Here is a 15,543-nt window from a genome sequence, read left to right as displayed (position 1 = left end):
GGCGGCCGACCCGCGCGGGCGCAGCCTGGTGACGTCACCGGCGAAGCCCCGCCTCTGCGCGCCGGAAGCGGCGCGGCTGCGCGGCTGCGCGTGCGCGGCACACCCGGAAGGGCAGGAGCGAGCACGCGGGAGGCGCCTGCCCGAGCGGCCGCCGGCTCGTTCCCCACGCGGGACCCTCTGTGCCTGTTGGCAATGCGAGCACAGTGCGCGGTCGGCCGCCGACGAGTCCCCGCCACCCTCTGTGGGCACTGGAGGCTGAGAGACCTCCCCGTAAGGGGCTGCGGGGTCTGGGAGGTCTCGGCCCGGGAGAGCGTGCCAGCACCCGGCTGCTCTGACGTCATCCTGCCAGTCCAAGGGCATTGACCCCGCCGTGCGGTGGCTCGTTTTGTTTCACGACTCGTGCAGTGCCCACCGGCAGGCTCGGATGGCCCAGAAGGTCCATGGGTGGGGCAGGATCCACTCTCTGCTCAGTTACACTTTTTTTTTTTGAAACTTTATCATATTTTCTATGTTCAGATAAAATACTGATGTATGCCTTCTGATAGAGTAAGTAATACATAGGGAAAGTTATATTCTCTAAAAAATCAAAGATTCCTATTTTGTAGTGTAAATTATCTACATGAAGGGTAATTCCAATGATCTAGCGTATATAATACTAATTATGAATCACATTATCATATAACAAATGTAAGAAGCATTTAGATTCTTAAATATTGAGCTTTTCAAATAATGAAGGAATAGCTGGAGCGATAGCACAGCGGGTAGGGCGTCTGCCTTGCACGCAGCCAACATGACCGACCCTAGTTCGATTCCTCCGCCCCTCTCGGAGAGCCCGGCAAGCTACCGAGAGTATCTCGCCCGCACGGCAGAGCCTGGCAAGCCCCCCGTGACGTATTCGATATGCCAGACACAGTAACAACAAAGTCTCCAATGGAGACGTTACTGGGCCCGCTCGAGCAAATCGATGATCAACGGGAGGGCCTTTTTAGTATAAAATCTTATCCTTTTTTTTATTAAAAAATTTTTTTGATAGTGAGACATCATGAGGTACAGTTGCAGACTTACACATTTTTGTGCTTGGGTTTCAATTATACAATGACACTTTTTATAATGAAGCTGTAACATTTAGTTGAGTAGTTAGCTCTACTCCCAACAATCTTAAAAGGAAAGAGTTTTTTCCTCCCACTCTGGTGAAGCCCGTGATCTCTCTTGATCGGCACCACGTATGGTCCCAAGCCTCGCCATGGTGACCCCTGAGTACAGAGCCTAGAGTAAACTCGGAGCACCTCCAGGTGTGACCCCCCTCTCTCCCCCCCAAAATAATTTTTTTTTTTTGCTTTTTGGGTCACACCTGGCGATGCACAGGGGTTACTCCTGGCTCTGCACTCAGGAGTTACTCCTGGCGGTGCTCAGGGGACCATATGGGATACTGGGAATCGAACCCGGGCTGGCCGCGTGTAAGGCAAACGCCCTACCCGCTGTGTTATCTCTCCAGCCTCGAAATAATAATTTTAAAAGAAAGAAAAAAAGGTCAGAAAGATAGTACAAGGGATAAGGTGCTTGCCTTGCAAGGTGGAGAGTAAGATCTGAGGGGCTAGAGGAGGTACGTATTACCAAACCACAAAAAAATTGGTCAGGAATGTAACTCATCAATAGATCCCTTCTTTAGCATGTATGATGCCCTGAGTTCAGTCCCTGGCTTCGTGGGACTGAGACACACACACAACAGTGGGAATTAAAGAAAACTGCGTGACACTTAAAATGGGAGAATCTTCGGGTCTGGAGTAATAGCACAGTGGGTAGGGCGTTTGCCTTGCAGGCGGCCAACCCGAGTTCGATTCCCAGCATCCCATAAGGTCCCCTTAGCACTGCCAGGGGTGATTCCTGAGTGCAAAAGCAGGAGGAACCCCTGAGCATCGCCGGGTGTGACCCCCAAAAAAGCAAAAAAGAAAAGGGATAATCTTATTTCACCTACCAACGCTCGCTAAACACCATTTTTGTTGTATGTAATCTAGAGGATCCTGGGCAGGATGATCCGGACTATGAGCCAAAACATGAGAGCACCAAGAACTAACCTGCGTCCTTGGGATTCCTCCACTGAAAATGCCCCGAGATCCTCTCTTTTTCCTCAGGGTTGCTCTTTGAGAACGACTCACTCACCTCCATCCTCACCACCCATACTGCACTTAGTAGGAGCCTCAGTAAAACTCTTCTGTCCTGCATTGCATTCTTAAATTACCCTCAACTCAGGAGCCAAAGTTAATTGTGAAGCATTTTAAGCCCTGTATTTGTTTTTCCCTCGTTTTAAAATAAATGCACAAAAGTAACAAAATGCTCAACGTAAAACCTTTGTTATATTGGACTGGTAAGATAGCAAAGGGCTGCAAGCATGTTTTACTTACTAGAAACCCCAGGTTGAATTCCTGGTACGCACGATACCCAGACATCCTTGAGCATTGACGTGCGTGGTCTCTCCAGCCCCCAGAAATAAAAAACTTTTTTAGGAGTCAGAAGTGTGCCTGAATAATAAAGCATATACTTTGCATCCTCGATAATCTATACATATTTTTTGCTTGGGGGCCACGCCCAGTGATGCTCTGGGTCTGCACTCAAGCAATATTCCTGGCAGTGATTGGGAGACCGTGTGAGATGGCTGGGATCAAGCCCGGGTTGATCCCTTTCCTACTTCCATCTCTCCAGTCCCTGTAATCCACATTTTCAATTGTCTCCCAAAGAATCTGGATGTTGTTCTGCTACCTCCAGCTCAGCATGGCCTAAATGGAACTAAGTGATCCACCTTTTCTGCATTTTCTTTTCTAGTCCCCTGGCATCCTGATCCTCTTACATTCCAATTTCAGTGAAAAAAAAATGACACAACTTACTATTATGTCTCGTCTAGAAAGTTCCAAGTTATCCGTAATTCTCTCTGCTACACTGTTCCAACACTAACCAAGATCTGATCGGTCAAGTCCTACAAATTTCCTTTTGATTTCCATTAGATACCCAGTTATTGTAATTGACTATTTCAAGAATCATATGTGAAAAAACTTTTTTAATTAAAAAAAATCATGTGACAGTATGTATCTGAAGCCCCCACCCCATCTTTCATTTCTAATTCAGTTGTTAGATAGATGTCTGCAGTATTACTGTGTACTCGAGTGTCACTTCTACTAGGCTAAGGATACAGAAATTGGAGAGGGGGCCAGAGAAATAGCACAGCAGCTATGGCATTTGCCTTGTACACTTGCTGACCTGGGTTTGATCCCCAGCACTTCATATGATCCTCTGAACCCACCAGGAGTGATCCCTGAGCTCAGAGCCAAGAATAAGCCCTGACCATCGCTAGGTATGTCTCAACCCCTCCTTTCTCCCAAGAAAAAAGAAAAGAAAGGAACTGTAGAGAGAGTAGGGTGATAATGGTACTCATCTTCAAGAATTCAATCCATTAGGAGAACCACAATGGCAGACCAAGTCAGAGCCATGGGAATCTATCCATCAGCCAGGCAATAGCAAGGAATGTTATAATAGACAACTCAGAAAACGGGATATGGAGCAATGTGTATGGCACCGAGTTCCCATTCCAGCAGCCCCAAATTCAGTCAGCAATGGGCCCCTCAATTGAAAAAAACATTGACAAGGCCAGAGCATTAACTCAAATGTCACAGTACGTGCCTGCCATGAACAAGGCAAGTTCGAGAGCTAGCATCACGTGCCACTGCCCCACTCTCTGCTCCCAGGTAGCACCAGGTATAACTCAGGTATTACTTGATGTGGCCTGGGGGGGCCCCTAACTCCCATAGGGCCTGGACGTCTGGGTGAGCACTGCCAGGAGTGCCCTTACCCAGAGCCCTGCTGGGCATGTCCTCTGCTTTGAATTTCACAAGCTCAAGGGACTGAAGTAATATTATAGCCGGTAAGGCCCTTGCCCTGCACACAAGTTGACTCAGTTCAATCCCTAACACCCCATTTGGTCCCTCGAGTCTACCAGAGTGAGCCCTGAGTGCAGAGCCAGGAGAAATGGACTTGCATGTGCCAAATTCCCAATCCTGTTGAAATTCCCAATGCCACATACAGTCCCTCAGGCACCGCCTGGGGTCAGTCCTGAGCACAGGACCAGGAATAGCCCCTGTGCACTCCATGCTGTGCTCCCCTCCTGGGAAAGCTACTTTCTATTACTGACAGCCATCACCAATAATGTCACTGATAAAATGTTACTCCAAAAGCATTTATTGCTCAAGTTCTAAACAATGGCTATGGTTTACCATTGAGTTTTTAATTAGATATGGTATGTGTATGTATGCTTTAAATTAGCACATTTGGCTCCTTAGGCTTTTGTTTAAAAGATTTTTTTCTTTTTCTTTTCTTAATTTTTATTAGTGAAACACCATGAGGTACAGTTGTAGACTTACAAATTTTTGTGCTTGGGTTTCAGTCATACAATGATCCAGTACCCATCCCTCCACCAGTGCCCATTCTCCATCATTTACATCTTTTAAAAATTTTTATTAGTGAAACACCATGAGATACAGTTGTAGATTTACAAATTTTTGTGCTTGGGTTTCAATTGTACAATGATCAAACACCCATCCCTCCACCAGTGCCCATTTTCCACCACCACGGGTCCCAGTATCCCTCCCACCCTCCATCCCCCCATCCCACCCTGCCTCTGTGACAGGGTATGCCCTTTTGTTCTCTCTCTCCTTTTAAAAGATTTTTTAATTGAATCATTGTAAGATAGACCCTTAGAAAGCTGTTCATGATTAGGTTTGAGTCTTAGAGTATTACTTATGCTTTGATAAATATGTACAGTAGTACATAAAAGAGTTAACTCCAAGACCTCTTAATTATATAGATAGTTGGCCTCAACAGGTGTGGACTGTTAGATTTTTTTTTTAATTCAGGTTCCAGGGGCTGGAGCGATAGCACAGCGGGTAGGGGGTTTGCCTTCCCCACAACCGACCCAGGTTCGATTCCCAGCATCCCATATGGTCCCTTGAGCACCGCCAGGAGTAATTCCTGACTGCAGAGCCAAGAGTAACCCCTGTGCATCACCAGGTGTGACCCAAAAAGCAAAAAAAAATATTCAGGTTCCAAATCATGCTTCATAGTGAGCACAACTTTTTGTGTATTTCCATGTAAAAATAAAAGATTTAACGTCAACTCTTATAGCATGGCAATTTGTAAGTAGGAATAAAAAACAGAACTTGCGTGAATTTAATCCTGTCATTCTAGGATCTCCATTTGTGTTCAAAGAGGTAGGACCGGAGCAGTACTACAGCGGGCAGGGTGCTTGCCTTGCACATGCCGTACCCCAGTTTGATCCCCATCCCCACATATAGTCTCCCATCTCCTTCCAGGAGTGATCCATGAGCACAGAGCCAGGAGTAAGCCCTGAGCACTGCCAGGTGTGACTCCCCCCAAGCCAAAATGAATAAATAAAGTGTAGAGATAACTGATAGTTACTTAGCTACGCAAAGAAGCAAAGGGGTGCTTTGATAAACATTACTGTACATAATGAGCACTGCCTTTGAGCACTGTCACGGTGCTGAATCTGTTATGAAATTTTATGAAAACATCAAACTTACCTAGCCAGCGCTAGGGCGTTTGCCTTGCACGCGGCCAACATGGCTGACCCGAGCTCGATTCCTCCGCCCCTCTCGGAGAGCCCGGCAAGCTACCGAGAGTGTCTCGCCCACACGGCAGGGCCTGGCAAGAGACCCGTGACGTATTCGATATGCCAAAACACAGTAACAATAAGTCTCATGATGGAGACGTTACTGGGCCTGCTCGAGCAAATCGATGAAAAACGGGAGGACCGTGACTGTTCAAACAGTGCTCAGGAAGTCCAGGGCCCCTCTCAGCTTCACTCAGCCAACCAGGCTGAATGGTTCGATGTGAGAAGTTGAAGTTGCAGCACATCAGGTCCCTGTACGGCACAGGATCTTCTGGGGTCACTCCTGCTGGAGGGGGCAAGCATGTGATGTCAGGATTTGAATTCAGTGCCTCTTATCATTGAGCTAGCTCCCTGCCCATGTTTTAGACTTTTTTTTTCTTTTTGGGTCACACCTGGCAATGCAAAGGGGTTACTCCTGACTCATATACTCAGGAATTACTCCTGGCAGTGCTCAGTGGACCATATGGGACGCTGGAAATCGAACCCGAGTCATCCGTGTACAAGGCAAATGCCCTACCCGCTCTACTATTACTCCAGCCCCAATGTTCTAGACTTTTAACATTTAACACACACAGTTTCATTAAAAAAAACTGCCAGGAACACTACCATGTTTTAGGAATGTAGAGATAATGCAATGGGATGGAACATAAAACTTTGCATGCAGGAAACCTGGGTCTGATCACCAGCACCTCAGGGTCCTGTGTGCACCTCAAGCAGTGACCTTAGAGCACTGAGCTGGGAATGGCCCCTGGACACCACTAGCCCCCAAACCAAAATTACAATAAAAACAAATAAATTTTAAATGCTTGAATTACTACAAAGTGTTGCTTAGCACTTATAAGCTAGACAAAACTTGCAGCACAACTACTGAAGAGAAAGATGTGAAGATGCATTTTTTTTGGTCATTGGCAAATCTGGAGAAGACAAAGACAAGGATTCCCCACGAAGATTCCTCATCTCTGGAGAAACCCATGTTCTCTCTTGAGTATGTTTTCTTTTCTCTCCCTTGAAATAAAACTTTTCTTTAAAAAATGAATATTATTATTTTAATGTTCGTATTTAATAATTTAATATTGGAATACTAATCGAGCAATACATACAAATACATGATCCCTTTTAAGCAATGTTTTAGTATATGGCTGGTGAGGTAAATCACAGGATTGCAGAGCATATTTGAGCCCCAGGTTCAATCCTCAACACTGTCCGGTTCCCTGAGCACCAAGGGATATGACCCAAAACCAAACACGGAAAAAATGTTAGGTTGCGGGACCCAGGGCTGAGATCTTCAAGCCTGCTCAGTTCAGGACTGGGCCTCCTCCACCCAGATCCCCCATCTTCCAGTAGCTAGGCAGTTACACCCAACAACTACCTTGCAACCCCATCAACGACCAGGATCCAGAGACTATAAAACCAAGCTCCTGGACCTCCTATTTTCTAGTTCTCATTCTCAGAGAACCCGGCAGGCTATTGAGAGTATCATGTCCCCATATATGCCTGACTGGGAACACCTGTAAAGGTGATTAGAGGCTGCCCCAAAAGCCTCCATCCCTCTCGGAGAGCCATACAAGCTACCGAGAGTATCCCGCCCACACGGCCGAGCCTGGCAAGCTACTCGTGGTGTACTTGATATGCCAAAAACAGTAACAATGATGGTCCTCATTCCCCTTACCCTGAAAGAGCCCCCAATATGTCATCGGGCTACTTTAGCACGTGACAGGGACGTATGGAGATGTTACTGGCGCCTGCTCAAGCAAACCGATGAACAATGGGGTGATAGTGATAGTAATAGTGATAGTCTAATTATAATATTTTTATTAGGGCTGAAGTGATAGCACAGTGGGCAGGGCGTTTGCTTTGCACGCGGCCGACTCAGTTTCAATTCTCAGCATCCCATATGGTACCCTGAGAGCCGCCAGGAGTAATTCCTGAGTGCATGAGCCAGGAGTAATCCCTGAGCATTGCCAGGTGTGACCAAAAAGCAAGAATATATATATATTTATTGTTATTAGAGGTACAAGTTATACCATCAGATCTTCAGAAATTAATCCTCTTGCATAACTGAAATTTCCCACTTATTGATTATAGTAGCAACTGCTTATTTCTCACACCTCCCCTGACAACCATGTTGTATTATTTGTTTCTGGAGTTTGACAGTTTTACATAACTCATCTATATGGAATTATGTAATACGTTTCCTTTTCTGACTGACTTATTTTACTCAGCATAATGTCTTCAAGATTTATCCATGTTATCACATATTGCAAGGATAGTCTTTTTTAAAGATTGAATATCCCATGGTTTGCAAATGTGATACTTCCTATATTCATCCGTTGACGAAAATTTAAATTCTTTCTAAATTTTGACTGTTGTGAATAGTTACAAAGAATATGTGAAAATTCTAATGTGTCTTCCAGATCCCAATTTCAGATATTTTGGGTATGACAAGAAGTAGGACTGCTGGATCATATGATAATTCTATTTTTAATTTTTTGAGGAACCATCACACTATCTCCCCTTCGGACTGAACCATTTTCCATTCTCACCAACCATGTACAAGAGTTCTGTCTTAGTTCAGGTTCCTGAACACCAATAGATCAGATCTTTTCCAATAAACAATATTTACTTCTCAGGGTTTGGAGGCCGGGAAGTACAAGGTCAAGGAATTGCACATTCTCTATTTCGTGAGACACACTTCTTGGCTCATAGACAATTGTCCCTTGGCTGCATATTCATGTGACAGAAGGGGTGAAGCATCCCCCTGCATCTTTTGCATCAGAGCACTAATCTCATTCATAAAGTATCTACACCTCCCAAGGGCCTCCCTTCCGATACCGCCACACAATGAAACACGTTGTATTTCAACATATATGGGTGCAAGGACAGAAACATTCAAACATTCATATCAGGTTCCAATTTCTCCACATCCCTGCCAACATTGGTGTTCCTTGTGCGTTCTTTTTTTTATTTGACTTGGCATTGATTCAGCTCACTATACTCTCTTGGCTGTATGAATTTCCATGTACTATTTCCAAACACATTGTTTGGAAATTTTTTGAATATTTCTGTTCATTATATCTTTGCAAAGACATTTCTCAGAAGTTGTATCTGCTCCAGAAGAGCTGAGTCTCTCCACTAGACATAGAGTAGTTATCTAGGGTCTTACTTCACTTGGAGATGCCATTGGTCTCTTTCCTGTGTTGACTCCCCCATCTTTCCTCAACTCTCATCTCCACCTGCCACCATTAATCTACTCAATCTCCTAAGTTTTGGGGTAGAAAAAAAATCATGAAAAAGCCTTAGGAAATAAGGTTTTTGAGAATATGCACACATGAAAATATCTTATTCTAAATTTTTCTCAGAATTTTGAATATGTAGCTTCATTGCTTTCTACCTGCCTGAAGGGAGAATGGGTTTGGGACACACCGGACAGTGTTCAGGAGATATTCCTTGCTCAGTGCTCAAGAAAGACACTTAGCGGTGCTCGGAAAACCATATGTGGTGCCGGGGATATGAACCAGGATCATGTTCCCTGCAAATCCTTTTGGGGCGAATTATTTGCTGCTTCAAGCTTTTGGCGATCAGGGCAATTACTTGACTCATTGGTGGCATCATTCCAATCCCTGTATTGTTCCTTTAGCACCCCTCTGTGTTTTGTCTTGTAACTATTTTGTCATTTCTCTTATAAAGATACAAGTAATTTGATATAAGGTTTACCTTAAATGTGGGATGATAAATCTTAGCATCCTTAATCAAATTACCTGGGCAAACGGTCTATTTCTGAATACATTTACACTTACAGATACAAGGATTAGGGCTGCATTATCTCTGGGAGTTGCTTAGAAAATTGCATATGCTAGCCTGGAATTCAAGGGAAAGGATAGGGTGTTGTAGAGATAATATGGTGGTTAAGGCATTTGCCTTGCATGCAGCTGACCTTGGTTTTATCCCTAACATAGTATACAGTCCCCTGAGCACAGCCAGAGGTCACTCCTCAGCAGATCCAGGAATAGTTCCTGAGCACAGCCTGGTGTATTTCAATCCCCCCCCCCCCCATACTTCCAAGGAGAAAATAAAAAAATAAAAAGAGGAAAATAGGGGTTGAAGCGATAGCACAGTGGGTAGGCCATTTGCCTTGCACAGGGCTGACCCAGGTTCAATTCCCAGCATTCCATATGGTCCCCTGAGCACCGCCATGAATAATTCCTGAGTTCATGAGCCAAGAGTAACCCCTGTGCATCACCAGGTATGACCCAAAAAGCAAAAAAAAAAGGAAAAGAAGAAAAGAACCCAGGCTAGCCTGGCTAGACATGCACAAATGGACAAATGGATTTATCAGCATGTGGATGGCATTGAAGGATTTCCCAAGGATTTCTCAAGATAGAAAGGAGATAAAGTGAACTCAAGGCACCCTGATGGTAGATGGTGAGTTGAGGAAGATTCTGGACAAAAGACTGGGAAGAGCATCACTGGGAAGAGCATCATAGAAGTAAGAGGAGGTCAGGAGGATGAGATGTCCATGGAAGACAAGCATGGCAGTAAGTAAAGAGATTCACTTGGATGGGAGCAGAGAGGTCCACTAGCCTGGAGAGAAGTTTTGATACAGTGTTGGTGTGAGATGCCTTTATTTGTTTGCTTTTGATTTGGGGGTCACATCTGGCAATTCTCAGGGCTTACTCCTGGCTCTGCACTCAGAAAACAAGCGTGGTGGTGCTCTGGGGACCAGGTGGGATGCTGGAGATTGAACCTAGGTTGGTTTGTATGCAAGGCAATGCAGGCATTCAAGGCATGCAAAGGTATCCCTAACCACTGTACTCTTTCTCTGACTCCTAGAGAGTCATTTGCGGGGTGAGAGACTAGTGGAGAGAAATTGAGAAAATTACACTACATTGAAGAAAAAGTAAAGATTGAGGGCTGGTGAGGTAGTCCAGTGGGTGGGATACTTGCCTTGACCTGGATTGAATCCCTGTCACCCCTTATGGACTCCCTGTGCACCACCAGGAATAATTCCTGAGTGCAGAGCCAAGAGTAACCCCTGACCATTGTAGGACATGACCCCAAAACAAAAAGATTTGGACAATAACTAAAGGGGAATATGAGGTCAGTGAATTTTATTGTCCTTTCATTTAAACTTTCTTGGTTTTTGTGAGAGTCCTGGTGGTGTTCTGAGTCTACTCCAGGCTCTATGCTGGGGGGGTTGCTCATGGCTGTTTAGGCACCAATGCAATTTCAGGGCTCAATCCCAAATCCAGTCCTCCCACCTGCAAAGCATACTCTCTAGTCTCCTGAGAAAGCTCTATGGTCTGGGGAATTTGCTTGTTTGTTTGAGGGCCATACCTGGCATTGCTCCGGATTAACTCGTGGCTCTGCACTCAGGAATTACTTCTGGAAGTGCGCAGGAGACCATATGGAATGCCTGGAATTGAACCCAGGGCAGCCACATGCAAGGCAAGTGCCTTACCTGCTGTACTATCTCTCCAGCAGCCTGGAGGTTTTATTTTATTATTATTATTTTTTAATAAAGGAGATACAGTGTGCCTCTGTGTTGATGAGAAGGAACATCCTGAAAAGTAGAAACTGACACTAGCACAGTGAGGAAGACCCTTCAGAATAATATCCTAAAATGGACAAGAGAGGGGTTGGCCTTTGATAGGAGCACAGATCGTCCAGCCACAGAACCAGGAGGGAGGGGCGCAGGGGGAGAGGATCTGCTAATGGGAGGGGAGCCGGCAGAAGTTCTCTGGTGCTCTCTCGGGAGCTAGGGAGCGAAGTCATCCACTGAGAGTCAGTCCAGGGCAAGTGAGAGGTGAGAGGAGGCAGTCATTGATAGAAGACAGGTCTCAGTGGAAGAATGAGTAATTAGGGACCAACTCATTGATAAAACACAATTTCCCACATTGCTGTCACAAATCACAAATCACAAATCATCCTGTTATTCATCCATTGCCTCGAGCAGGCCCCAGTAACGTCTCTTTCATCCTAGCCCTGAGATTATATTCAAGGCTCTTTAGGAGAATGAGACCCATCATTGTTACTGGTATTTGGCATATTGGGTACGCCACGGGGAGTTTGCCAGACTCTGCTGTGTGGGCAAGCTACATTAGGTAGCCTGCCAGTTTGACCAAAGTAGGAATGAGACAATAAGATGTCATAATAGGATGTCGCGCGGCCGCAAATGCGGCCACATGGTTCCGGGAGCTGACTTTTATAGCCTCTGAGTCTTGGCCGTTGATGGGATTACACGGCGCCAGGGGGCCAGTTGGTGGGTGTGACCCCCGCCTACTGGAATTTGGAGGATCTGGGTGGAGGATGCTCGGCCCCAGTTCAAGTAGGCTTGGAGATCTCAGCCCTGGAACCCACGTGGCTTTGTCCCTCTGCCAGTACCTTCATGTGTGCGGAGAGTGGTCTCAGCATGGTGGTGGCTGGTTTTGGAGGTCTTCGGCTGCCGGAGCCCTGGTCGGGGCGGGGAGGAAAGCTCAACCCGCTCCCCTCCAAGGGGCCCCGGCGAGGACAGCCAGGCGTGGCAGCAGGAGACTGCACTGTTCTCTTCCGGGAGCTGGTTTTTATTGCTGTGTGACCATGAATTGAAAGTGGCCAAGAGCCCTAGTAGAGTGGCACTGACTTTTCTCTACCCACTTTCTGCAGCCACAAGTGTAAGATTTTTGTCAGACTTTGTCAGAACTGTAACTCTTCGAAGGGGAAAAATAAGACAGTGATGGGAGAAATTGGCAAGGGAAATTTAGGGTTGGAATAATAGAATTTAAGGTGCCAAAGAGGCGGTGCAGGGGGTAGAGTGTTTACCTTGTACATCGCTGACCTGGGTTCAATCCCTGGCACCCCATATGGTCCCTGCCCCCGCACCACCAGGAGTGATTCCTGGGTGGAGAGTCAGGAGTAAGTTCAGCACACCACTGGGTGTGGCCCCAAACAAAAGAAGAAAAAATATTAAGAGCAATTATGAAGTCAGTACAGTCATCGGGAATCATGGGCGGGGTTCTGTGAAGAGCATGGGATCGGTTCACTAGGGTAGAGGGATTGGCTGGAGCCTGGAACTAGAAGGCGTGTTCTGGAAAAATAGGAGTTGGTGGTTAGAATGGTGTGTGGGAATAGAGTACGGAAGGGGCATAGTTATTGTAATGAGGTCTGGAAGATGGTCATGGAAGTGAATGCCAGAGAGTAAAGACAAGATCATTGAAAGGGAAAAGATCAAGGAATTAGTGTGTTGGCTACTGAGGCTTATTTATAAGAATTCTCTAGACTGGGCTGAGAGTTACTACAGTGGTTAAGGCCTTGCATGTAGCTGACCATATTTTACAGGTTACCGTTCCCCAAAATGACTTGGGATAGAAGTTTAACTTTATCTTCACTACCAGATAAATACCTTAGTTATGTGAAAATTGGAGATAAGTGACAGTTTCTTTATTTTGGGGGGGGTCCACACCTGGTGATGCTCAGGGGTTACTCCTGGCCCTGCACTCAGGAACTACTCCTGGTGGTGCTCGGGGGACCATATGGGGTGCTGGGAATTGAACCTGGGTCGGCCGCATGCAAGGCACACACTCTACCCACTGTACTATTGTTCCAGCCCCAGTGACAGTTTCTTTATCCTCTGCTTGGTACAGTGACAAATGAATCAACACACAGAAAGCAAATATTTGGAACCATAGTTGACAAGCTGCAAATGTCCGCAAAGCTTCTATTATTTATATATTCATGACTAATACATACCTATATCACTTTAGCTCAGACCTTACTTCATACATACTCATACATGCTCAAAAATTCTTGAACTAGCTGACTATACTTTTTGGCAACTCCTCACTACTCCCTATCTCCTCTAGCCTTGACAATATGTTTCCCTTCTGTGCTAAAAATACATTTGAAAAAGCACCAATGATCGTGATTTTGCCAAGTCAGTAGGATAATTCTATCTTCATTTTACAGAGTCTTATCAAATCTTATTTCTGAAATAAATCTTATTTCTGAAATTCTTCAAAAATTTGGTTTTCAGGGCGTCTTATTCTCCTGGGCTTTCATTCTGACTCGCTATTAGTCCTTCTTAATTTCCTTTGCTGAATACTTTTTCTTCTCTGACTCTAAACATTGCAAGTCTATGCTGTTTTCTTCCCTATCCATACTTATATTTGACATGATCTGACCAGTCCGACAGTTTCAATAGTATCTGTGTGCTAATAAATCCAAAATTCATATCTGATATCCTTAGATATCCAACTTCCTCTTGAACATATTTATTTGGGTATATAATAGATATCTTAGTAAATCTGACCATCTGACCACTCTTGCCACTTTCGTTGCTTTTATATGATTTGGCTGCTTCCTTTTTTGGTGGTGGGGTAGTTGGGGGGTAGTTGTCATTCCTGGCAATGCTCAGGGATCTCCTGACGGTGCTTAGGGGACTATATATGACGACAGAGGCCAAACTTTTGAATAAAATACATATTTATAAAAATCCAAATCTAAAATATACCCTCCACAATGGCACTCATTTGCTGTAAAAGTCTCAGTCATCCCATAGCCCTGAAGATAGCATCTCTCCCTTGCATCCCCTCCCCCCCACCATCTTCCCCACTAGGCAACAAGCTCTATGTAGGTTAGAGAAGCATGGCTTGGCACTTTTGGAATTAGAGTACATAGGTTTGATTAAATATTAGGGAGATGTCAAGAACATTTAATTCATGTAGTGACGTGGGATACATCTTGACAAAAAAATAAGGTGGAGTATCTGTTTTCAGCATTATTTCTATACTCTTATGACTAAGTTGTGTATACATGACTTCAGCCTGCAATAGGTAGGGGAAAATGGAACTGGTTGTTGAAGTCATGGAGTTCATGCTAGGTGTGTTTTCATTTTTTTTTGGGGGGGGCCACATCTGGCACTACTTGGGGATCACTTCTGGAGGTGCTCTTTGAAGTGCCTTCGAATCTAACCAGCAGCAGCTATGAGTCTTACTTCTCATGCTCTGTCTTCAGCTTATAAAAACCTCTCTCTCTCTCTCTCTCTCTCTCCCTCCCTCCCCCTTTTCTCGCTCTCTTTGGTGGGCCACAGCTTGTGACGCTCGAGGGCTTACTTCTGGCTCTGAACTCAGGAACTATCCCTGGGGGTGCTGGTGGGGTGGGGATGGGGGAACATCCCATATGGGATGCCAGGGGAACACCTGGTGCTGCGTAGGGCTCACCCTGGCTCTGCACACAGGAATCACCCCTGGAGGGCTCAGAGAACATTATGACCATATGGGATGCCCAGAATCGAACTCAGGCTGGTTGCATGCAAGGCAAGCCCCTTTAGCCACTGCGCTATGGCCCCTGCCCTTTCTCCTCCTTTTGGAAGTACAGACCTGGCATACTACTCCATTCTGGAGTAGACCCTGCAGCCAGCTTACCCATCTCAGGACGCCTCATTTCCCTTCCTTTACTTTGGGGGACTTCTCTCTCTTAGCAACCTCCCTCGATAAGATCACCTTGCACGCGGTCGACCCGGGTTCGATTCCCAGCATCCCATATGGTCCCCTGAGCACCGCCAGGAGGAGTAATTCCTGAGTGCATTGCCGGGTGTGACCCAGACCCAAAAAGCAAAAAAAAAAACAAATCATTTTATTTCTCTCCAAAAAAAAGAAACACGAATGAAGGAAGATGAGCCCAGCCCAGGAAAGTAGGGCTCAACCGCTCATCCTCCACGCCGCCGCGCACCTCGGCGTTCGCGTTCGCACTAACCTTGGGCCCGTCGCGCCGCCGTCCGGAGGGCGGGGCCGGGCCGCCGCCCGCTGCGTCGCGGGGAGCCACGCCCCCCGCCTCCCGCGGCGGCCCCGACCCCACTTCCTCCCCCGGGGCCCCGCCCCGCCGCGGTGCGCCTG

This window comes from Sorex fumeus, unplaced genomic scaffold (assembly GCF_029834395.1).
Source record: "Sorex fumeus unplaced genomic scaffold, SorFum_2.1 ptg000006l, whole genome shotgun sequence".
In the NCBI taxonomy this organism is placed as follows: Eukaryota; Metazoa; Chordata; class Mammalia; order Eulipotyphla; family Soricidae; genus Sorex; species Sorex fumeus.
The sequence above is the reverse complement of the archived record's forward strand: the minus strand, read 5'-3'. Positions refer to the sequence as shown.